This window comes from Condylura cristata, unplaced genomic scaffold (genome assembly GCF_000260355.1).
Source record: "Condylura cristata isolate star-nosed mole 26May11 unplaced genomic scaffold, ConCri1.0 scaffold00026, whole genome shotgun sequence".
Taxonomy (NCBI): domain Eukaryota; kingdom Metazoa; phylum Chordata; class Mammalia; order Eulipotyphla; family Talpidae; genus Condylura; species Condylura cristata.
This window is the reverse complement of record NW_004567127.1, coordinates 11,169,016-11,195,144: the sequence shown is the minus strand read 5'-3', so window position 1 is coordinate 11,195,144 and position 26,129 is coordinate 11,169,016.

Here is a 26,129-nt window from a genome sequence, read left to right as displayed (position 1 = left end):
TCCATAGTTCACCTTTTCTCCCTGTATAATGAAACCTATTTCTATCTTTTAGGCCTAGAAGAATGTACTTTCCTGGCTCCCCTAGAATCTTTCTAACAATGCCCAATGTGCTTATGAATGTGAATAACTTTGTGCCCAACTATTGGCAGAGTTTCAGTTAGTCTTTTTTAACTATCCTTAGTGAGTGCGGCTGAAGTATTTCAAAGCAAGTGGAACAATAGACACAATCACCTATTTTGAGTTATTTTAGCAGTGATTTCTAATACTAAAAATGACCTTAAGAACAAAATCATTGATAGCTGTGTGCCTACATCCCAACTTTATCAAATGTTACCATTTTTCCATAACTGACTCAGAATTTTTTAAAGAATAAAAAACTTTCTAGAAACTGCTAAAATCCTTTGCATTCTCCCAGGTATCATTCTTCTACCCTATGCCAAAGAGAAAAATCTCCTTGATTTGGTTTGTATTTTTCTTATATCTCTCTTTACCTATATATCTAGCTATATATGTGGCCATAACTGAGCATTTTTGTAAGCAAGTATATAGCTTTATCTAAAGAGTAACACTAGTATTTGTAAAAATTTTCATGTGATGCATACATCTTTTGGCCATACATTTTCATTTTTAGATATATGACATAATATGTTAATAGCATAAATAATTCATCCAATAGTTTACAGGTTTTAAATCGTTGTGATTTTCAGTATTAAAATAGGAAGTTGCAAAGAACTTTCTTCTACATGGCCTCCTTGAGCACAAGTTCAATATTTTCTCTCAGACAGAGAATATCCCCAGAGTGACAGAATAGATTTCAGGTCTATCTATGTGGCTTCACCTTTAAGCCTCTGAGCGGGTGACAGCAACAGGAAAAGACCTGAGAAGTTATCTCCTAGTAGAGTCAAATTCACTTATCCTAGTGGGTCTTTAAGTATTTCTTATGTGTGTAATGGCCAGAAAATATTTGAGAAGTAACCATTTGATCACATTCTAAAAGTGAATTTCTCATAATGGAGTGTGTGAAAAGTTTAATATGCAAACTTGAACCTTACCCTTTGAAAAGCCTGTTTACAAGCATGCTGTTATCTGACACCTGAAATTTGGCTTTCAGAAAAATCTCACTATACCCAGAACTGTTACAAAGTGTGACTAAGATGTTTGTAGAAGGAAAAAAAAAAAGAGTTGTATTAATTATCTCCTTTCCTTCCAGGATATGTGAGAGGGTAGTTAGGGACTAATCCCAACTTAAAAAAAAAAAAAAAAAGTAAGCCCTGAAAACAATTTCTACAAGTTTCCTTGAAATACCATTTCCCATGTTTTTTCACAATGCATTTCAGGAAGAACTAGGTATGCCTTTGGTAATGCCATTGGAGAAGTTTCCAGAACCTGTGTCTGTTTTCCCCAGACTTCAGCCATGTGCCTTGTCACTTGCTGATTTCACTCTGTAGTCTTTTTTTTTAATTAATTTACGTTATTTTAAGATTTATTTATTTTATGCATATCGAACTGAGGTACAGGCCAAGACATAGGGGAGGTGAGAGGATTCACCAGAGTCAGAGTGGAGAGCAGAATAAGCAGACTGATGGAGTACTCTGCTAAGGGGAGCAGCGGACAGGTCAGGAGAGATCTGCGGCGCCATGCGGGTCATCTCCGGGCAGGGCATCAAACTCTCACAGAAGCGGCTATGGCCAGCTTTTCAAGTGCTGCGCTCCAACCCATGGCACCACCAGGGAGGGCCTTTTGTTAAATTTATTTTTATGTATTCGTGCATACAAGAGCTAGGGTGTAGGCCAAAGGTGCAGAGGGTGGGATGGGAGCATTCATCAGCCAGAGTGGGCAGAACAGGAGTATCCACTGATCTACTAAAATACACCATGGGGGAGCAGTGGGTGAGACAGGGAAGGTCTGCTGTGCCATGTGGGTCACCTCCCTGACCAGGGATCCAACTCAAGCCACAGTGGCTAGTGATAGCTTTTTAGCATTGATAGAGAGTACTGAGACTTCAACCCCTGCATCACCAGGGAAGTCTGGTGACTTTCTGTAGTCTTTATAGTGATAATGCATGGGCATGATTATGGCTCTATGACTATGGGGGCTTGAGCCCCCACATCCCCATGAAATCTGGATGTGTCTGAACTTCCCAACACATGGAACAGTGATGTATCTTTTTACTGTACAAGCTCTTCTAGAAGCGATTCTAGGTTTTGACTTGTTAACCAGGTTTACTCTGCCCAGTTTTACACCTGCCCAATTTGCTAAATGAACCCCAGAACATTTAGTTCAAGTGCTCTGAAAAGGGGAAGCTTGCTCCTGAAGGGTGACCTTGTGGTGAATAAGCACACTGGCCAGAGTGGGGAAGTTCGGGGTTCCTGGATCAACACCCAGATACCCTGTGGTTTCGTTTTTTTTTTGTTTGTTTGTTTCCCCCCCTCCCCCAGTGTTTGTTCATCTGTTTCATCTCAGATGATGGTTTGTTCTACTTCAAAATCTCCTCATTGATGGATTTCAAACTGGTGTATTCCTCTAGCATCCTTCCTTGCCATTACTAGTGTTTAGTTATTTGCTTTTAATTACTGCTATCTATCAGTTCTCACCAGCACCTCAAAGATCAACTGTCCCTAAATGTCTTTTTAAAAAAAAAAAATTAAAGTGTTGAAGAAGATATTAAAAAATTTTGTTCCATTAATTTAATATATAAATAATTGTTATTTTTGTTGATACTCTATAATTTGCCATTCATAGCATCTACTGAACGGAAGATAAAGAAGTAGATGATAAATAGGCAGATGCATAAATAAACAGTCAGCATTATGCTACAATATCTCAAGCCAATGCCCCTCTCTAAAGTAGCTAGGAAGAACACATATTAACTAGAATTAAATGTCTTTGTCTCATCTATAATTACTTGCTGATTACTTAATTCAGAAGCTTTACCATGAAGAGTTTTTTTCATAAATTCACCTGTTTGGATTTTACAATTGTTTTCTCTGCAACAAATTGTGCTTTGTCAGCACTTTGGTGAGGGAGGAGGGAATAATCTCCAAAAAAAAAAGAAAAAAAGGAAGTTTCTTTTAGTTAAAAAATATACTTTAGGAATAAAAAGGTAAGCAAAAGAAGTATTTTGAAGTTATCATTTTTGCCTAAAAATTCAATCAGATAACAAATGTTGCTCTTTTTGAGATATCCTGAGCCACACTATATAATATACTTTACTACCACATTTGAGTGTAACACAGTTTACTGCCACATCTGAGTAGCTTCTTTAGTTATTTTACAATATATGACTGTATTTAGCAGAAAACATACCATGAGAAGCCTTATTTTCATAAGAAGTTTGTAAATTCCTGAAAGATAAAATGCAATAAAGAGCTAAGATAAGGCATCAAATTGAAGCCAGACATAGTGCTACTAAATGTAAGTTTGCTAGTACCAAATCTATAAATAGTACATATTTACTATCATACATTCACTGCTATTAAAGGCAGCATATATTATGATATGTTATTTATTAGGGCATATTTTGTAGTACAAAATACATAAATAAGAGTAATTGGTGTTGACAAAAGAACAGAAAATACATGTCTTTTTTTTTTTTTTTTTTCAAAATATATAGATGAGCTATCAAGGGAATGAATTCTTAGGATGACTCTTTTTTAATATGTTTTGAGACAAAAATCTGCCCTACATCTCCTCTAGAATCGGATCAGTTGAGACAGGGAATGTTACATATTGCTAAGGCTTATACAAGATGGTGATGTGTCTCTCTTAGAAGTGACTTTTCGCAGTATTCTCATCCAATTTCACTTTAGGCCTCACTTGCTGTGGCCCATCCTTCTTCTATTTACTGCACAGCAGCCACTTAGATGTCCTGCAGTAATTGTTAATGTAACTGCTATGGAAAAAATAGTGTTGCCCAGGGGTAGGACACATGTTGTCTGCATTAGAACCCACTTAGAAGTCAAGTGTTGGATGTCAAAACCAGCACAAACCTTATGGATCTGACACTTAGATATCAATTCTTTGCCATTTTGAAAAAAATGCTTCAAGCAGAGTCAAAGAGAATTCTGGATGCCCCTGTAAAACATTACACAGAAAAGATTAATAAATAAGGTAGATATTTTTTTTTTATTGTGGACTGTGAGTATTTTTTGTGGTTTATGCTGAATGAATCTATGAAAACCATTACAGGGCAGGGGGAAGGGAATCCCAAGACCCCCAAACATGCCTGCTCTAAATGGGTCCTGCTATCTACCTAAATTAAGAGAAAACATACTCTACTGCATAAGATCTTTCATGGGAAGGAGCTTCAATTAGTATGCAATAACAACAAGATAAAGTATAGGGGCAATAGTTTCCAAATTAAGCATCCAAATTTAGCAATCCCTTCTGGGTAAATACCCAGCCAAACAGAGTTGACCCAAAGCAGGACCACTAAACCCCAAAAGCCTGCCACGAGTCTAAGGCGCCTTCCTAGGGGGACCCACAGGTAAGGGGTAAAGGGACCAGGCAAGTCTGGAAGGAAAGGAGAAAAATCAACATCAAGATAAAAGTTGTCATTGTCAACCTCCCCACAGGTCTCTCACCTATGTCTCTTTCAGTGTCTCCTTCCAAGCCCCCCAAGCCCCTGGCAACAGTCCAAGGCTGAGAAGCAAGTTGTCCTTTTCCTGCATGCCTCTCTGTTCCTGTGCCTCAGGCAGATGTTTTTGTTCTCTTTCCTTCCCCCATTCACTGGCTTTTCCTCTCTGCTCAGCTCCCTCTTCTTTGAATGAACCTCCCCTTTCCCTGGGAGCACCCTGTTACAAACCTGAATGTGAAGGAAGAAATTCTGCATGGTGATGATTAATAGAGTTGTGAATGTTCTAGTTATCTAAAGCCTTCACTTGTACTATTCTAAAACAAAGAGGATTTAAAGGAGTTAAATAAATGTTAGCAAAAAGATAAGCTATTCATTAGTATTGGAATTCCAGCACTAAAACTCAACACACACAAAGAAGGAAAAGAATCGCTGAAGTTTTCTTTACAATGGACTCAGGCTTTTGTTGTGGGAGAGTAAGGAAGAACACACCAAACGGGAGAAATCCTATATTTTCTAAATAGTAACAAGAGGTAAAACAATGCACTTCTTTAATTACTCAGCAATCAAAAAGGATAAACTCATGTCCTTCACAGCAATATGGATGGAGTTGGAAGGGATTAGACTCAGTGAAATAAGCCAGAAAGAAAAAGAAAAATAGTAAATGGTCTCTCTTGTAGGAGGAATGCGAAGAAACAAATAAGGAATCAAAAGGAAAAAAAAAGTGACTATAATAAAGTAGAAATCAAAATATTCAGGTAACTGTGGACCAGAGACATTCTGTAGGGGAGGAGGAGGGAGAAAGACCAGGACAGGGGTGGGAAGAGCACAAGGGACCATGGTGATGGTACACGGGAACTGGTGGTGGGAATTTCATGGGGAAATAATACATTGTACAAAAACAAGGAATGATGTAATGAATATATTTTAAAAATTAAATAAATTTAAAAATTGTACTTAATTAATTAAAAAAAAATAAATTGAGGGCCCTCCCTGGTGGTGCAGCGGGTTAAAGCACAGCACTAAGAAGCTAAAGCCACTTCAGCATGAGTTTGATCTCTGCCCTGAAGGTGACCCACATGGCGCAGCAGACCTCTCCTGACCCACCTGCTGCTCCCCTCAGCAGTGTACTTCATTAATCTGCCTGTTCTGCTCCCCACTCTGTCTCTGGTGAATCCTTTCACCTCTCCTGCACCTCTAGTCTGTACCTCAGTTCTGTATGCATAAATAAATACATCTTTAAAAAAATAAATTGAGAAAATAAAACATTTTCTATTTGCTTTAAGGGTCATTTTGCCAGTTAGTACAATACACTATAGCACTTGATCAAAGCTTTCCTCTGAGTCCCTTTTACCCAGAAGAAACTGATTTGCTTATTAGATAAGGAAATGATTTGCAGAAATATCACCTACTAAGGGTCTTTTCTGCAAGGCCTTTATACTAATACACTGTGATAGCTATACTTTTCAGCCAGCAGTAAGTTTTTGGAGTGAGGTCTGCAATTTTGTACTGAGATTTCTATTCTGAACTCAGTATGAAGTATGAAAGCAGGTAATGCAGTTTTTTCAGCTTTCTGACTAAGGGCAGAGGGATTGATTTATGGACAAAGATTGAAACAAACCAAAATGAGTGTGACTTAGCTAAATAAGGACCATAAATGATAGCTATCCATAATATTTAAAGGCTGAACTGTTTAAGGACAGAATATTATTTTAGGTGGTTGAAATAAGTATGAGGGGTAAAAGGATTACAAGAAAAGTAGTATTGCTAGAATTTAATGTAACTATGAATTACCTTGCAAGGAAGAAACAGGGAGTGTTTATATATATACAGTTTTAAAATAACAGTTTAAGGAAGGTGTACTCACACTTTAAAATGGAATTTCAATGGCAAATGATGCTGCATAGAAAGATGTTAATGAAGAATGGTATGTCCCAGTATGTAAATGACTTCTGGGATGAGAAGGCAATTTTGAAATCTCAGGCTATTAGTGGTTCCGGTTTATTAAATAGTAACAAACAGAATTTTAGTGTAGTTAAATTGGAAATACAGAAGTGTTTTTTCTTTCACCTATAGGTCATTTGCAATTAGCAAAATCAAGAACAAAAGCAAGGATTTTTTGAAAAATGCCAGAAGTGAAAACCTTCTATAGGACAATGTCATTAATGTATAGAATAACATATTTTTGTGTACTAGTACATTGTGTTTATTGTCTGATCTCCTCCGCTCTCTTCCCATATCTTTGCAATATCTTTTCATGAACCTCAACTCCAATCTCAATGTTTCCTTGAGTTTTTTAATCTTTGATATAAAACTACCAAGTTTCTTACAAGTCCTGTTTTTGTTTTTGTTTTCATTAGTTTTTTTTTTTTTTCTTTTGGGAAATTTTCCCTTTACTATTTGCTTTACTATAGAAAAAAAATGGTGATAAATTCCTTTAGTTTTTACATAAATAAAAATATTTTATTCTGCTCATATACTAATACTATCCTATTCAATATAAAAGTTTAGATTTTTCCCAAGCATTTCTGATTTTAGTTTATTGTCTTCAATAATGAATTTATTAGTGAGGAGAATTATGAATTTTTGCCTAAGAATGATTTTTTATAGATAATCCTCTTTCAGTTTTTATGAAAACCAAAATGTTTTCATATTATTTCCCTATTCTTACAATTTTTTTGTTTCAGCATATCTTCATCCTCTTTCTATGTGAATGCAATTCTGCTCTAAAGATATAATGATTTCAAATCTCAGCAATCTATTTTCAATATTGCTTCTCTCTCTTTGACCATTCTATTTTGCAACGTCATGTAAGACATGTGATTGGCTCTCAGCTCAATCTCCCAACTCCTATCACTGCTATTTGCTTTGGTTTTCAATTTGCTTGAATTCACAGCATTTTCACATTCACTATGTCTCTCCTCAAAAGAATTTAGAGTTTATAGAGTCTTCTTTTGTTGAAATATAATGGTTAGTATTCACATAAAATAATTAAAGGGTTTCTTTAAAAAAAAAAGATTTATTTAATGATGCATACAAGAACTGGGATAGAGGCAGAAGTGCAGGGGGTGAGAGAACTCACCAGAGACAGAGTGAGGAGCAGAACAGGTGGGTTGACTGAAATACACTGCTGAGGGGAACAGAGAGCACATCAGGAGAGGACTGTCAAGCAATGTGAGTCACCTACCCGGCCGGAAATCAAACTTGTGTTGCAGTGGCTGCAGCTTGCTTCATAGTGCTGTGCTTTAACACATTGCGCCATCAGGGAGGGCCCTGAAGTTTTTCTTAATGAACAAAAAGTCTGTATATAAGAAGCCACAGGGGATGTTATGCATTTTATGGCTAGAACCAAATGCAAGATGACTTATAGCAGACAGATTATTTGCATGCCACTAACAATCCGCCCAGCTCCACTTTTTCATTCCTCTTTCTCCTAGCCTCTGGCAACAAATAACCCTTTTATCATCTCCAGAGTTCCTTTTCCAGGGTGATTTAAAACTGAAATCATAACCAGTGTACTCTTCAATCTAGTTTCTTTCTGTTAGCAATATTCATTTAAATGTGTGTTTCTCTTGGTATGTTAGTTCAATTTTTGGTATCAGTGACCAACATTACATTGTACAGATACACCACAGTTTATCCAGGTATTCACCCTTGGAAGAACTTTGTAACTACTTTCAAGATTGGGAAATCAGGAATAAAGCAGAAAAACTCATGAAAAAATACCATTTTTAAGACAGTACCATTAATATATAAAGTAACTTATTTGTGTGACTCCTATATTCTGATTACTGTCTTATCTCCACTCTCTTTCCACACATCTCTTGCAATAAATTTTCATGAGCCTTAAATCCAATCTCAATGTTTCCTTGAAATGTTTAATCTCTGACAAAAATACCTAGCTTCTTGACAGTCCTGTTTTTTCATTATTTTTCTCTTTTTGGAAATCTCTTTTTGATCAAATGTCCCAGATGTGGCATGACAGAGAGTTCATGTTTTATAACATTTAACATAAAATCAGAAATAAACTAAGTGTCCAACAAAAGCAATGTAAGTCACCCACAATTTTCTAATATTATAATATTAACATTTGAAGTCATTAGCTATGGTCATTACTATAAACATTTCTGTGCAGGTTTTTGTGAGAAGGTAAGTTTTCCACTCATTTGGGTATATACAGAGTAGCAAATTGCTGGACTGCATGTTAAAAAATTTAGTTTTATAAGAAACTATCACTGTTCTTCCAAAGTGATTGCATCACCTTGCAGCCTGCCAAAGATCAATGAAAAACCACTTGCCCATTTTTGTGAGCATTTTGTGATATCAGTATTTTGTGTGTTAGTCATGCAAATAAGTGTATATTGGTAGCTCACTGTTTTAATTTTCATTTCCTTGGTGATATAAGATGTTAAGCATCCTTTTGTAATAGCGTGGTCCCCAGGGGAGGTTTCAGGTTCTTGCCCCACCCAAAAGGAGGGTGGAGCTGAGTAGGGAGGAGCAGAATCTGGAGAGGAGACTGAAGAGGAGGGAAGCAGAATGGAGAGCCAGAAGGAGACCTGAGGGAGGCACAGGGAGCAGAGACAAGTGGAGAAGCGACTCTTGTTTCTTGGATCTGGATTTGTTGAAATAGATGTGGGTGAGAGACCTGTGAGGAGGTTCATTATGGCAGCGTTTATCTTGATTTTGATTTTGCTTGTTTCCTCCCAGACTTGTCTGGCCATTTCTGACCTTTTTCTATGGATCCTGCCAGAAGGTGCTTCAGTCTTATGGCAGACTTTCATGCCTTGCTTTGTGCCAATCCCTTTGGGTAGACTTTTACCCAAGAAGGGATGGGTAACTTTGGGTGTTTGATTTAGAAACTATGTTCTTTGTCTTTTCTGTACACTAGCTGTATTAAAATTCCTTTCCATTAAAGGTCTTATATGATTTTTCTTGATGTGGCGGATGGCAGAGTGTTCAGGTTTGAGGGTTCAGGGTGCCCCTCTCCCTGCCCTGTAACAATGTTATATGGCATGAGTTGTTGGCTAAGGGTGCTTATGAGATATTTGTTTTGCAAAGATGTCTCCCAGTGTGTGTCTTATCTATGTATTCTCTTAGTAGTGTCCTTTGCAGAGCAGGAGCTTTAAGTTTTAATAAAATTCGACTTAATGGTATGTTCTTTCATGGCTTATGATTCTAGTGCTGTATTAAAAAAAGCCATCATCATGGTTACCTGCAACCAGGTCATTTTAAGTAATGAACTCAATAGCAAAACAGCACAAAATATGGCACTGAAAAGCGTGAAGAGGATATTTGTTCATAGTATAAGGCTGAAAAAGATGAAAGAGCGTTGCTTTGTTTGACCACATTTGGGAATGTGAAATTTGGATGCTTCAGGTTTTTTTTTTTCCTTTCTTTATGTTTAGCAATGACTGTGAAATCACCAGAGAACTAGTTTTAGGGTTAAAAAATGGGGGAGTAGCCCAATTTGCTAATATAGAACCTATGAATACTGAGCATCAACTCTGTATAACACATACAGAGTTTGGCTAATTTCAGAAGTTTTTCAGTTAAAAATCTGATTTTAATTCACATTGAAGTACATATAGTCATTAATGAAAACTGAAATTTCAAGACTTTTTTATAGACCAGGTACATTATCTTATTTGAACTTTTAAATAATCCTGTGAAAATGTCAAATATTTTTACAGAAATGAAATTTCCCAGTGAGTTTTGGGAATGAATTTGTAGTTAGGGAGTCTAATTTCAGATCTCATGTATAAATACTATGGCATCTGACTGACTCCAATAAGACTTTCTGTTTCATGCTTCATCATCCTATTTGATAACCAACTATAAATTTAAAAAGCGAATTCATGAAAGGAACGTAGCATCCTATTGTGAAAAGGGGGTCACTATTTGAAGAAGAGGATTAAGGTTTTAGTTGGATGCATGAGTTGAACAAAAAGAAAAGAAAATCAAATTTCCTGAGAAATCTTCAAGTAATCCAGTAGCTCTACTTATTAAGTCTGCTTTCCACATATGTAGTCAAAGAAAATATCAGTGGGCGCATTAGGGTTTTTGCTCATAAACTCATGTGATTAATGATGTTAGCTGAATAGCATCAATTACTAAAAGCACATTTTGCTGCAGGAAATCCCAAGACCCAGTCACAATGAGATATTTATAGGGGACACAAGAGATTTATGCTGTTTATGTAAAGCACTATATGTCTTGGATGATAGTTTGTTTATCTTTTACTTCAGAACAGGGATTCCAAAAATACACATGCTGTGAAAGACATCATAACCAGGCCCACAACGTGATAAATGCCATCCTGGCTCAGGAACAAACTATTATCAAATAAACCGATCTATTTAAGCATTTATGAAAGCAGAACATCTACTTACAACATGGACATAGGATGGACATAGAAATGTTTGTGTTTGCTAACTGCATTTTGTGGAATTTGCATTTGAATAGATATCAAATTGCATGTTTAACCTCCAGTTTATTCTGACTCAAAAGCAAAGGGTAATGTCCAATAACACCTTCAGAGATCGTTTATTTTGTGATACTAACTATATGGGAAAGGTTAATAATTACTAAACAAATACACAACTACAACCCATGACACATTATACAGGTAATCATTTGTAATATATAGATTTTTGAAATTTATGGAGTGTAATATCCAATGTTATTTCAATTAACTATGTTTTACATATATAAAATACTGAAAAAGAGATTTGCTACCAACCCATCTGATTAATCTAACCATTTGCAAAATTCTTTGATTTTTTTTTTTGTTTGTTTGTTTGTTTGCTTCTACTTTTGAAAGCTTTTTTTTTTTTTTTTCCAACACTGCCATCCCTTCAACTATTTGGCCCTTTTTCTCTCCAGACTCTCTGTTAATGAATGACTCACTTCATTTATTAATATTACCTATTTTTTACAAGTTTGTTTTGTCCAATGGTCCGCTATACCAATATCTCACATTTATCTTTGTCATTCTTATTTGCTTTGCTGAACCTAACTACACAAACTACTTCCATTTTGTTATAAATACTAACATTTCATCTTTCCCCTCTGCCTAGGTAGTATTCTACATCTTCTTTATTCAATTCTCTATAACTGGGATTTAACGCTGCTGCCACTCCTTAATTATTTTTAATAATTTTGCAATAAAAAGTGTCAGTCACATAACATTTTCATTTGAGGGTTTCATGTCCTTTGGATAGATAACCAAGAGTGGGATTTCTGGGTCCTCCCTGATGACTCACCTGGCTGAAAGGGCAATATTAATCTCATGTCTGTTATGTAACATGACTTTCCTCTCCCACTCTGCTTATCTCTTTTCTCACTGTAATTTTTTTCTAAATTGATATCATGCCAATTGTTTATTTTTGCTTTGCTTTTCCATGACAGTAGGGCTCAAGTCACCAAAAACATCTTTATATCATGACTTTCATCATCAATGTTGTCTTGTGTATTTTTTAATTATTGGAAGTCTTATGTTGAATGATTTAATTCATGTATAATTTAATTCTGTACATGGTGTTAGAGAGTGATCCAATTTCAAACATTCACATGTGGTGAACTACTTTCTCTATACCGTTTATTGAGACTCTTTCTCCGTTATAGGGTTGTAAACTCTGTATCACTAATTATGAATTGATCAATATTTGGAGGTATTTATGAGCATTCATCTAGGTTTCATTGATCTATGCATGTATTTTTATTTTGAGCCTATATTATTGTATTATGCAAATTTAATTATGTTTATGTAAAATTTTAAGTGTTTCAATTTTTAATTACATAATTGTTTGAGACTTATGGAATAGTCTAAAGGTTTAATATAGGTAATGTTAAACCTCCATTTATTTTCATTTTTCTCAAGATTACTTCTGTTACTTGATACCTTTTACAGTTCTATAAAACTTTAGTATCTCTTGTTCATTATATTTAAAGAATATTGTTAGTATTTTAATGGGATTGTGTTAAATTTATATATTCTATTTGGTAGAATATTAATTTTATGTAATAGTCTGCTCATTTGGGTAAATACCAAGTAGCAAATTACTGGACTGCATGCTAAAAAATTCAGTTTTATAAGAAACTGCCACTGTTCTTCCAAAGTCATTGCACCACTTTGCATTCTGCCAATGTTCAATGAGAAACTTCTCTTGCCTATTTTCATGAGCATTTTGTGATATTGGTGTTTTGCGTGTTAGTCATTTAAATAAGTATATATCAATCAATAACGTCTTATTGTTTCCATTTTACAAGTCCTTCACTCCTTGGTATGGTTAATTCCCTGATGTTTTATTTTTGATGAGATAATGAATGAAATTATTTTCTTAATTTCTTTTTTCTTCTCATGTGTTGTTCTTATGTAAAAATGCAACTGATTTTCTAATGTCGATTTTGTAAACTGCCACTTTGCTATATTCATTGGTTTCTAAGAGCTTTTTGATTGAGACTTTGGGTGTGTATCAGGTATACATATTTGGGAATATCTATCTATCTTTCTATCTATCTATCTATCTATCTATCTATCTATCTATCTATCTATCTATCTATCTATATCTATGATAGTTTTATTTATTTTCCAATCTGGTTCTTTTACTTCCTCTTGTTGTCTAATTGACCTATTTCAGTTTCTAATACTAAATTAAACAGACGTGGCAATAGTGGGTATTCATGTCCTATTCTTAATCTTAGAGGAAAAGCTTCCATTTTTTAGCATTAGGTATTACACTGTCTGTAGGTTTAGGATATATGGACTTGATTTTGTTAAAGTTGATACTTTCTGTTCCTGTCTTATTTAAAAGTTTTATCATAAATGTATGCTGAACTTATTAAGTGTTTTCTCTACATCTAGTGATATTATCATCTTTCTTCTTTAATCTTTACTTTTGTGGATGTAATTTATTGCATTAAATGTTTTACATATATTAAAACTTCTTGATCCCTGGAATAAATTCCATTTGATAATAATGTATAATCCTTGTGATATATTTTCGAATTTGATTTGCTACTACATTATTGAAGATTTTCACATCAATATTCATCAGGGATATTGACCTGTCATTTTTTTTTTCTTGTGCTGTCTTCCTCTAATTTTGACATTAATGTTATTTTGCATCTTAAACTATATTAGAGATGTGTTGGATATTCATCTTCTTGGATTTTTAGAAATAATTTTAAGCTGTTTAAATTATTGGTCTTAAGCTGTTTAAAGGTTTACTATAATTCATGTGTACAATCATCTGACCTTAGACTTACTTTGAGAGATATTTTTAATAGCATTTACATTTCTATTATTGTGATGGCATATTTAACTTGTCTTTTTCTTCCTGTGTTAGTGCTGACAAACTATATTGTTCCATCAATCTTTCCATTTTTTTCAAGGTTTTTGTATTTATTGGTATATATCTGTTCATAGTAATCTCATGATCCTTTGTATTTATATGCCACGTGTTCATATCTCCTTTCATTTCTGGTTCTGTTTTTAATGTTTTACTTTCTTTGTGATTTTACTCAGAGGTTGATCAATCCATAAAATTATTTGTACATTACAGATTTATACAGAACATCACCTGTATTAGTTTCTCATTAGTATCCAATAACCAACCATTATAAGAGATTGGAACCAATAAAATAGCAAATACAAAGAAAATAAACCTTGAAGCATATTATAGTCCTAACTTACAAGGAAACCATTAAGATGTTAGAGGATATAATAATATAAATTTCTGTCAAGTTTTATTGAAAAGAAAACATAATGTAGTGGAGAACACCAAGCAGCATGAGCTACATACCTTGATTTTAATTTAAATATAATGATATATATAGACAAACACAAAAAGTGGCACTAATGTGACTATTATTCTATGGATAGTAACACTGTGTGCACGGGTTATCCCTGCAACCCTTACACAGTTATTTTTCTCTCAGCTAACTCTAATACAAAATTAAAAATGACATTAATATCAGTGATACTGTCTTTATGCATTTCATGACCAACACATATGCTATAAACATAACATTGTATCCTAACATCTTTTTTATTACAAAAACAGATTTGAGTTTTCATCTCATTAAAACCTCTCCCCATTGTTAACTTTAGAAATGGTGAGAAATACATTTCTAAATGTAATTCGTGTCAAGAATTCACACAAATTTTAGAGAAAAGAAAGTATGAAAAGTATCTCGGAATGAAAAGATAATTACATGGTGGCTCAATGAAACATTAAATGCAGTATCTAAAAATGAATTTAATAAAAGACCATTATTGTTTGATTCTTAATTTGGCTGCAAATTTAAAGTTAAAATAACTAGCTATAAGGGATGGTTGTATTAGTTACTTTATTTCTATGTCATTCTTATCTTATAGATATATTGCAGATCTTATCACTTAGCAGGAAAAAAAACCTTATTTGTTTCAATTACAAATGTTCAAATTAAATATTCATTCAAAAATGCAATCTAAAGACACATAATACCTAAAACCTGGAAAAAAGAACATGTAACCATTTAACTCTCTCATATAGACTTTGGTAGACTTATAAAATTGTTTAATAAGGACTACTGCTCAAATTCTAGTCTAAACATCTGCTATCTAAATAAATTGTTCACTAGTGTGAACAATTTCATCTAATAAGCTATTAGTTACCAGCTAATATAATCTTCAGTGACCTTTGTGAGACTGAAATTACAGATACACTTTGGTATAAAATCACTGAATAACAAATTATCCATTAGAAAGAAAACTGATAACAAACAAACCAAGAAAATTAAATCTACTAATTTTTTTCTATTATATTTACTCTCTCCTTTCATAAAAATAAATTAAGCTGACCAATAATAATATCAGCAGTAGTTACAATAATTCATTTTGAAGTTCCACCTACCTTGCAGTTCTTCTAATATAAGCTTTTAACTTTGTAGTTAAATAGCACTGTAATGTTAAATATAATGCCAAGAGTATCAGAAGAGAAAAAATATATTTCTGAAGTCCATTTACCTATAGTTATCTTTAAATAAGTTTAATAATATATGAAATAGCATTCAGCTACATCTCTGAAAAAATCATGACTATTCATTACCATCTCCATTAGTTCCAAGTTATATTTTTTGTCACTCTGCCATCCTTTGCTTTACATATCTTTAAGTATCTTGGATTTTCAAGAATTCTTGTTTCCCATATCAGCATTTAGGAGACTTAATATATATCCATATTTAGTCTCCAAAGAATACTCCTGGACCTATCACTTCTTATCTCTATTATTTGGTACATTTACAGGACTAGATTTTTTTTTTCTCTTTCTCTTTCTTCACTGTGAAAGTAGATGAGTTTCTGTGAAACCCTTTTCATGAATGTGACCTGTTGCCTATCCTTATCAGACAGAAGAATTATATAAGATTAGTGTTAAGCAAAAATAACTGAAAAATTCATATGCATAATTCATTTTTTTGGTAACTCCTTTAAAAGGAAGAATTCTTAGAAATGTATGACAGGGTCAGTAGTTGGGGTAGAAAGAAGTTTAAAGCACAGTTAAAAGTAATATATGAAATTTGCTAGTTCTGGGTTTGAACACATAATGTTCCTCTGAATTATATAGCATGAAAAAAATACATTGAATTTACCTTTGTTTCATTTACTTATATGTAATTTGGAGTTATTGTAAAATTTAAATGAGATATATGAAAACACTTAGCAGAATTAATGACATAAATAAATGTTCAAAACATTTAACCATTGATTTTATGGTGTTTTATATCTGCATCTCAAAAAATTTAATTTATACAAGTAAGCATACAGATACACCCTATCCCCATCCCTCTATTATATCACACCAACCAAATACTACAAATACTCACATACCTATAAAGGAGTCCTAAGAAAAAACATGAAACAAAGCTTTATTTAAAAAAAAATGTGAATAAAAATAGATAATGTGTTTTCATTTCTAATAGAAAGAGCCTGGAATATCATTCTGTTCTTCCTAAAGTAAAAACTGGATTATTGGAAATTAGTGCATTTCTGTGATCCATCAGAAAATGATAGTTGTAAAACAAGATGACACCCCTAAATCTGGAAACACAGAGGGACCTTCCCCTGGGGATCTGCTTAATTAAAGCAGAAGCCACTGGACTGGATGAGTAACAAGACAACTTGATTCACTAATAAACTTGATAAATTCCCGAAGACTGTGGGCTAACTAGTGTGAGAGATTGAATCTCCTAGGATCACAGTCATAGCTCAATAATTTCCCAGTCTTTCTCTTTGGGAACATGAGGTTCTCACAATGAAGACCTGAGAAAAATCTCCTGCTCACCCTAGCAGTGAGAGAATAGGAGTAACTATGAAATCTTCCTAGATCCTTCTCCAAAGCAAAGCTGTATTATTCTGCATAGCGTAGATTTACTAGAACCTACAATAAAACATTAATGAACTGGGATTCTGGGAAGATTTCCCTTACATACCAGCTTTTTAAGCTTACCTATATCACCTAATGGAAAAACTGAACAACTTCCACCAAAAAGGACAGCAGAGAAGAGTTCTAAGGAAATAAATTTCCTTAGAAAGGACCGGGGAACCTTGCAGAGAAAAAAAAAAAAAAAAAAGCTATATTCCTGGAGAAGGGACAGAAACATGAGTAAAAGACACATCTCAAAACCGAGGCCCATTAATAGACTGAACATGATATTATGGAACACCTTTCCCCCCAAATCCTCCTTGACATCCCAGAGGACTCAGAAACTTTAGTCAAAGGAGCTTGGGATACAGATTTCATAAGATTCATAACATAAGAGGAAAGAAGAGACAAAAACAAGGACTCAGGAGTAATTCTAGCTGAACTCCTCGCAGAACTAACATAAATCCTTAGCTAAAGGACAGTGACTTCAAAACCTTTTACCCATCACTTTCCACAAAATAATATATAAGAAAAACCAAGGCAAAATAAAACCCCACAGTTTGAAGACACAATCACAGCTCTAATTATGTCTATAGTAGGAAGTGTACTCAGCTATGACAAAATATTAGAGTTATCAGAAAAGAAATTTGAAAATAGCTATAATTTATAGAGATGGGATGCAAAAGAAAATGCCTATCTCAGTTACCTCCAGGGTCCCTGGAATTCTTTTTCATAGAAGGCAAAGGACTCTGTCTTTTGGATGGTGGCCTATAACACAAGGACGCCCTCTCAGTTTCTATTCATTTGCTACAGGGGCTCACAGCACTCTGGAAATCTATTTACTCATGGGAAAATTAATTATTTAGGATAAGCCTGTTAAAAGAGATACATAAGACAATCTATTGAGAAATGGCCTGTAGTACTTTTCACCTCAGGCATACACTGTCCCCAAATCTCCATGTGTTCACCAGCCTAAAAGTTCTCAAAAGTCCATTGAGTTCTTGTGGAAAGTTCATTATTTAGGCAAGATTGATAACATAGTTGACATAAGAATCAATTCAAGCTCCAGCTTCTTTCTCATCCTGGGAGTACAGGAAGTTCTAAGCCTGTAATCTTAAAACGTGTGCTCCTGGCAACCAGTCATCTCATTCACATAACAAAGGATGACACTCTCAGTCTCAAATTTTAGGAAATTCCCAGGATTTTGGAGGCTGTGAGACAAATACAAATAGACTCAAAAGAAGAGATAAATCTGTTTTTATTTGCAGATGATGGTGATTATCTTTACAGAAAACATTAAGGAAATCTAGAAAAGCTAGAAAGGAAGTATAATGTCATGACATATAAGGCCATTATACAAGTCAATTGATTTTTTTTATGTTCTAAAAAATAGCAATTGGAATTGGAATATGAAGTTTAAAAAATATATATAGTAATGGCCCTCCCTGGTAGTGCAGCAGGTTAAAGTACAGCACTGAGAAGCTAAAGCCACTTCTGCATGAGTTCAATCCCCTGCCCGGAGGTGACCCACATGGCACAGCAGACCTCTCCGGATCCATCTGCTGCTCCCCTCAGCAGTGTACTTCGACGATCTGCCTGTTTTGCTCCCCAATCTGTCTCTGGAGAATCCTCTCACCACTCCAAACCTCTGGCCTGTACCCCAGTTCTGTATGCATAAATATATAAATCTTTAAAAAATTTACAGTAATACCTCCCAAAATAAGTTATCAGGTATAAGCCTAACATAAAAAGCATAGGGTCTCTACACATAAAAACAAAAACACTTACTAGAGAAATTAAAGATGTAAGTAATTGGAGAGATTTATTCTGTATTCATAGATCAAGATATGCAGTACAGTTCAGATGCCAGACTTGACAATATTTACACATTCAGTTCAACCCCAATAAAAATTCCAGCAAGTTATTTTCATGAATATCAACAAATCAATATGAAAAATGGAAAACAAAGATGGTAGAATTGCCTACAGTATTTAAAAAGAACAACGCTACGTTGAAGGACTTACACTGCTTGATTTTGAGAATTTATAAGTCACTAGATAATCAATGCAGAGTTTACTGGTGAATTAATTTGCATATAGATCATTGGAATGGAATAAAGAAGTCAGAAACCAGGACATGGAAGATCTGGCAACATTTGAAAAGGAAAACTCACTTCCTTTCACCCCTACAATCCAAAAACTGAAAACAGGCACCAAAGAACAGAAAGAAAAGAAGCAGGAAATGATGATAAAATTCAAAAGATGCAAGTAAATGATTGAATATGTAAATAAGTAGGGATAATTAAGTAGATCTGTCATGTCAAACACATCACAATGACACATCTATTGCTTTTGTGTCTTAAGGAGGTGGAACATAACACTTTACCCTAACTATGGTCTGTGCTATATGAATTCCATTCTAAGAACACAATATGGGAAGTTGGGAAGAAGTCTTGGCAGTGGCAAACTTAACACTATCCCAGTCAGCTAATAATTATTAGCATCAGTAGTGATGGCTCTTGTTGATAGCATGTATCCACATAATTTGATAAAAATGGCATTTTACCTGTGTGGTCTTCCTACAAACAGTCAATAAGGCATATCTAAAAATTAGAAAAATCATGCAGATTCTATTTTTATATTTTAAAGCATTATACAAATATCTAAGCAGTAGGCCTTAAAACACTCAAGTTCACCAAAAATAAGCTAAGGCAAAAAAAATGTTAAGACATTAAGGTGAGAGAACTTGAGAAGGCTTGATGATGAAATGTAACATGGTATCCTAGATGAGATAGAGAAACAGAAAAGGAATAGGTGAAAACTAGGAAATCTGAATAAAGTATAGTTAGTAACTGATTCATTTGTTATGTGATGTTTCAGATTAATGTAAGAGCATCTCTGTGCCCTTATACATGAACCATTTCTGTAACTTCTCTCTGAATCTAAAACCAAAGTTTATAGTACCCAACCACTGATGTCAAATCTGAAAAAATTATCTGGTTTATGGTTGTCCCCAAAGTATAGGAAAACAAATAATGCACAGTGTCTGCTCCCAAATTCCCTTTCTAAAAGTCATTTATAATTGTTCTTAGTAATTATAAAGGCATCATTTTATGATGTTCCCATTGAGATCTTTACTAGAATAAAATCTGGGGATCAAATAAATAATCTTTCATTAAGTAATAAATATTGAAATTTTCTGGGACTTTTCTCTCTTCAGAATACAAGCACCATTACCAAATTGATAATGGTTTCCCATTTTTCTCTTTCCATTTTTCCTAAGGATTAATTCATGCTGTGACTAGTGTTACATTTTCTTCTTTAGGCACATTAGAAGCCCTTTCTATTATAGCATATCAAGTATATAGTTCAATGCTCAATAAATTTTTTCAAGTATAGGTTATAATAGAAGGAAAAGAGGATGAATTTTATTAGCCATCAGATACGTATTTTTTTTTTTTCCCTAAGAAACCTGGTGTCGGGAGCCAATTTGGAAGGCACCTATAAATCTTCAAATGTATTGGTGAAAACCAGTGAGCAATTCTATCAAACATGGTGTTTCTTATAATTTGATGATCTTTAAATAGATTGGTGTGCAGAGTCCCTGAAATAATATCTGATCATCCTTTTGCTCTTAATGTCGTTTTCAGAGCTATCCACACATAGAATCATTTCAAAATAATATGATGTTTCAAAAAACACTTTTTATTTAATGTTAGAGAGAGATGACTTTATAGCACAATTATCTAAATATTGCAAAATAAAAACTCCAATTCTGATAACATCAGAATATACCAATAAATAGTAAGAGATTGATAATAAGCTTCAGATTAGTTTAAGTATAACTATTAATATAAAATAGCACCATGAAATTCAGGACTTATGGGTCCTGGTACTGTAAGTGAAATCAGGTACATAAGAAGCAGCATGAATGTTGCATTTCCATCAATAGTCACAGGGAGAAAGATTTTTAAAATATAATTAAAGTGCATAAACTGCTTGAACATGAATAGTTGTCTCTGGTGCTTTTTGTTAAAAGTTGCAGGACTTAAATAGCAGGTGAAAGTCAATCATCAATTGAATTGTGTCCACATTAACACTGTGGCACAGAATTTTTTTTTTTTGATAGCACTTGTATTTCATTCTGACTATTCATATCAAGGAAAGATTCCTGAAAGAGAAACATACATATATAAATCCTATCCTTCACAATGAAATGTCTACTTTCTTTTCTTTTTTGACACTGGACTCAAAGTATTTTGACTGATATCCCTATATACTAGATGAAAAATCAGAGCTTCATCATCACTTAATTCTAATTTGCAATTATTTCTCTTCACTGAAAATGTTGTCATTTTCTAAGTAAGCCCACTCCAACTTCATGTGTTCTTGAAGGAAAGGGAACCTGTAATGTTTTATCTTTTAAAATATAAATGTAATTTATAATATCCATATTAAAAAAATTCCAAATCAGGGCCCTCCCTGGTGGAGCAGCTGGTTAAAGCACAGCACTGAGAATCTAAAGCCGCTTCCGCATAAGTTCGATTCCCGCCTGCCCCGGAGGAGACCACATGGCGTGGCAGACCTCTCCTGACCCACCCGCTGCTCCCCTCAGCAGTGTACTTCGTCCATCTGCCTGTTCTGTTCCCCACTCTGTCTCTGGTGAAGCCTCTCACCGCCCCTGAGCCTCTGGCCTGTACCCTAGTTCTGTATGCACAAATAAATAAATCTTAAAAAAAAAAAAAAATCCCAAATCACAATTGAATAATTTAAAGGGTGAACACAACTTTATAAATACCATCCAGGCCAAAAAAAATGATGATGATGATTAACACTCCTGGCCCCATACTAGAGCTGTTTTGATTTATTTTCCCAATGTTTGGTTTTTAAATCTTATGTGAATAGAGTTATACACTGCAATATAGACAGAATTCTAAAATGGCTCCAAATCCCCATCTCTGAGGTATACAATACATACAAACACACATATACTTGTACACATATAAGTGCATATATATGTGTATATATACCTGCATATAATATATTGTACACATATATACACACAAATGTACATATATTAACATAAACACATATATAAGTGTGTGTGTGTATATATTTGTGAATAGGCCCACATTTTCCCTTTGAATATCAGAAGAGCTGTATAGTGAGAATTCGAAGAGTATAGAAAAAAACTATTTAGTGAGATTCCATTTCTATGATTAGGTTACTAATTAGTTGAGTTCTCCAATTGGGAGGTTATCTTTGGTGAACTTGACCTAACCAAGTGAACCCTTAAAAGTAACTATCCCTTTCCTAAGAGCTTCAAAGCAATAGATGCTATTTCACTAGCCTTTAAGAAATAATCTATCATTTTATGAAAGTGTTATATTATGTGACTGGGATCTGAGAATGAATTCCAGGAGCAGAGGGCAAACTTTGTTCAGCAGTCAGCAAGAAAATGTGAACTTCAGTCTTATAATTGCAAGGGGCTATTTCTGCCAACAGCTTAAATGCAGGTGCAAAGGACCTTAAGCCTTAGATATGATCACAGTTTCAAAAGACACTTTGATTTCAGCTCGGTAAGATAATGAACCCACCTCTTCAGGCCAAGTTACGTTAAGTCTATGATTGTGATGCAATAACTGTATGTTGAATTCAACTGCTATTTTTGTGCTGGTTTTCTATGCAGCAACAGAAAACTAAAACATACAAATGTATCTTTTTGTGGCAAGCCTTTTTCACTTACTAAGGAAGACTTCTCTGTGTTGCATGTAGCAATGGTGTATTCATTTTTAGTCCTCTGTGATCTTCCATGATATGATATAAATATACTGCAAATTATCCTTTGTACAGCTATTTGAAATTTTGAACTATACAACTATAAAGATAGTGATGGGATCACCTTTCTTGCATGTGATGTTGGGAACACATATTCTGTTGTGTAGAGGAATTGCACATTCTGTTGAATATATTTATGTTCAGCTTCCAGAGTCACTGCTAAGTAGCTTTCCAAAGTAGTTGTGTTAATTTAGAATCCCAAAAGAACAGTGAAATTTTCTGTTACTTCCATATGCTCACTAATAAGTGATGCTGATTTTGTAATATTGTTTTATTTGTTTGGCTTTTTAAAGTTCAGTTATCCTGGCGGGTGTATTGCAGAATCAGTGGCAAATGTTACCGCCAACATTGGGAACCATACTCTTTAGTCTTCTCTTTGGACCTGTGTTCTGATATCCTAAATTTCATTCACATTCTGCTGCTATTTTTAGACCAGCAACTAGAGGAATCAAGGATTTGACTTAGGTGGCAAAGTATGGGAAGATTATCCTTTTTAAGATCAGCAGGGAGCTATAATTACAACAAAAAAAAGATAAGATGCTTATTTCATTAGCTGGACTCTTTCTTTGGGACCCAACCACTTCTCTCAGTGCATACTTGAGCTCTGTGGTTCACCCTCACTTCTAACTCCTACACAAAGTGTAAGCACAGCTGTTATGCACAGACATTAACAGCAATTTTAGCTCATCTTAATATGAACTTGTCAGAATTCCAGTGATAGATGAAATAAAAATTGTGTTACAATATCCTTTGAACAATTTCTTCTTTTGTGACAGTTAATTCCAAATAGAAAAAGTTCTAAAGAAAAATAAAAAGTCCCACAACTCTAGAGGAATATAACATTGTAATTCCAATTTAATTAATAATAAAAACATTATGATAAATTCTTAAACTATGCTATTACTTGTTAAAAGACTTCCACATTAAAATATATTTTCCTGGATTGCTTTTTACTTCATCATAGGAAGGGCATACATATTATAAATTGTGAGTAATAACTATAGAAATTCCATAATTGCTCCAATATACCCACTTTGAAGCAGATCATTATATAAATAGATAGATATACAAATACTTAGAATATACATATATACCCTTTATTCTAAGTAAATTATATATAATAAATTTATTATCTAAAATGACTTTCACTGGACACTTACATAATAATCTGCCAACAGTTTTAAAACTTGTTCCTTTTATACAATATTTTAACACAGTTTTCAATATACAGAGTGTATAAGGAGGCATGTGTACATTTGCACACAAATAAGATTTTATTTTCATGAAGCATTTCAAGCCTACAAGAGTACAGAAATTTCATAATAAATTCCAACTTATCAATCATTCATGTTTTACAAATCTTAACATTTGTCTTATTGATTCAAAAATAAAAAACACATTACAGGTAATTATACCCTTCTCACTCCAGGAGAAAACCTCTAGCCTGAATTAGCTGTACTTTATGAATTGTTGAAAATCCTGGATGTAACTTCAAAGTCATGGATTTTATTACTGTAGTTAGAGATAATAAGAGTGTTTAAAGTTAAAGGGTACTATGGTGATGCAAGCTGAAATCACCCCCAAGTTCCCTTGGGAGTTGTTATGTCACCTGACTTCAAGAGTATCAGGGTGAGAGAAAAGAGAAAAAGCATCAGGACCTTCTACCAGCTTTCCCATAAATAACTGGTGTTGAGACAAGGCTCAACACAGACCTCTGACCAGCTCAGAAAGCCTCATCCAGAAATTGTGTTTGCTTTTGTTTGTGTTGCTTTGTTATATATTCTGAGTTAATTTTTTTTTAAGATTTATTTATTTATTCATACAGAAATGGGGTACAAGCCATAGGTGCAGGGGTGGTGAGAGGATTCACCAGAGACATATGTGGGAGGCAGATCGACAAAGTACACTGCTAAGGGGAGCAGCGGGCGGGTCAGGAAGGTCTGCCAGGCCATGTGGGTCACCTCCGGGGCTGGGAATTGAACTCACACTGAAGTGGCTGTGGCCAGCTTGCAGGGCTGCATCCTAACCCATTGTGCCACCAGGGAGGGCCCCCTGAGTTAACTTTTGAGTGTCTTTAATTTGAACCTTCCTGTTCTGTTGACCACAGACCTTAAGATTCCTTGCGACCGAGTGATTTTATCATCTGAGTTCAGTTCTCCTGGTTAGCTGTCTGTGTTTTGTTGGTAGATGATTTAAACTCTGGATATGAATGTTCTTAACATGTGAGTGCATTGAAACTGCTGGCTTCCATGGTTATGAAATGCCAAAACCACATATGAAGGGCCTGTCTCCTTTGCAATGTATGTCAAGTTCTCAGAATAGTATTTGATTTTTGGTAAGATATTCAATAAATGTTTGATGAACAAAAGGAGTGTATTTTCCCCAAAATTAAATTTCAAAAAATTAAAATTTAAGATGTTAAGATACTCACATTACTGGCTTGTGTTTTCAAAACCTCCAGCACACTTAGAAAAATCAAGTGAAGCAGAGATTATTTCCAATTATTCCATTTTTGATAACATGTGCAAAATCTGGTAGTTTTAATAAAGGAAAATATTTCATAATAAGAGAAATATTTCACAATAAAAACCAAAAATCCTTAAATTCCTGGGTTTATAAGTTATGATGTTTCAGTACTATTTATTAATATTAAACATATTTTGTTTCCTTCCAAATTTGTCATTAGGCCTTTAGATAAGTTTTTATTACTGGCAGATTTACATAATAAATTTGTATTTCATTTCTTGCCAAAATTCATATATATATTCGTACACGCACAATTTTATATATACACACACAAATACATGCATGTATATAGACACATACACACACTATGTGCTCTCATTTCTAGGATACCATTCTACTGAAGTAGTAGAACTCAACCTTCAGAATGAAATTAACTGATTTTCTGAGTAAAACACATATTGCTGGGTCAAAACCCCAATATTTTCTGATTAATTAGGTCTGGATTTACCTCAATGTCTAACCCATTTTTGATGTTTTCATTCAGGACAACTTTCAAGTCCCACCATTCCTTTTATCATTCTGTCCTATATTTGCATCCATTGGTCAGAAAACTAAGTGGTCCTATTTTTGCCTCGTGGGGGTTCATTGAAACATGTCTCTGTTGCAGGTTCACCTTCTAATCATCACACAACCCCATGCCCTATTTCACAAACAATTTTCTAGTTTTACTGAAATATAATTGACCCACAGCACTGTTGACGGTATAATTGTGAAATGATTATAACTATAAGTTTAGTTAATAATCATCATTTCATATAGACACAAAAAAGATAAAAAACAGTTTTCAAT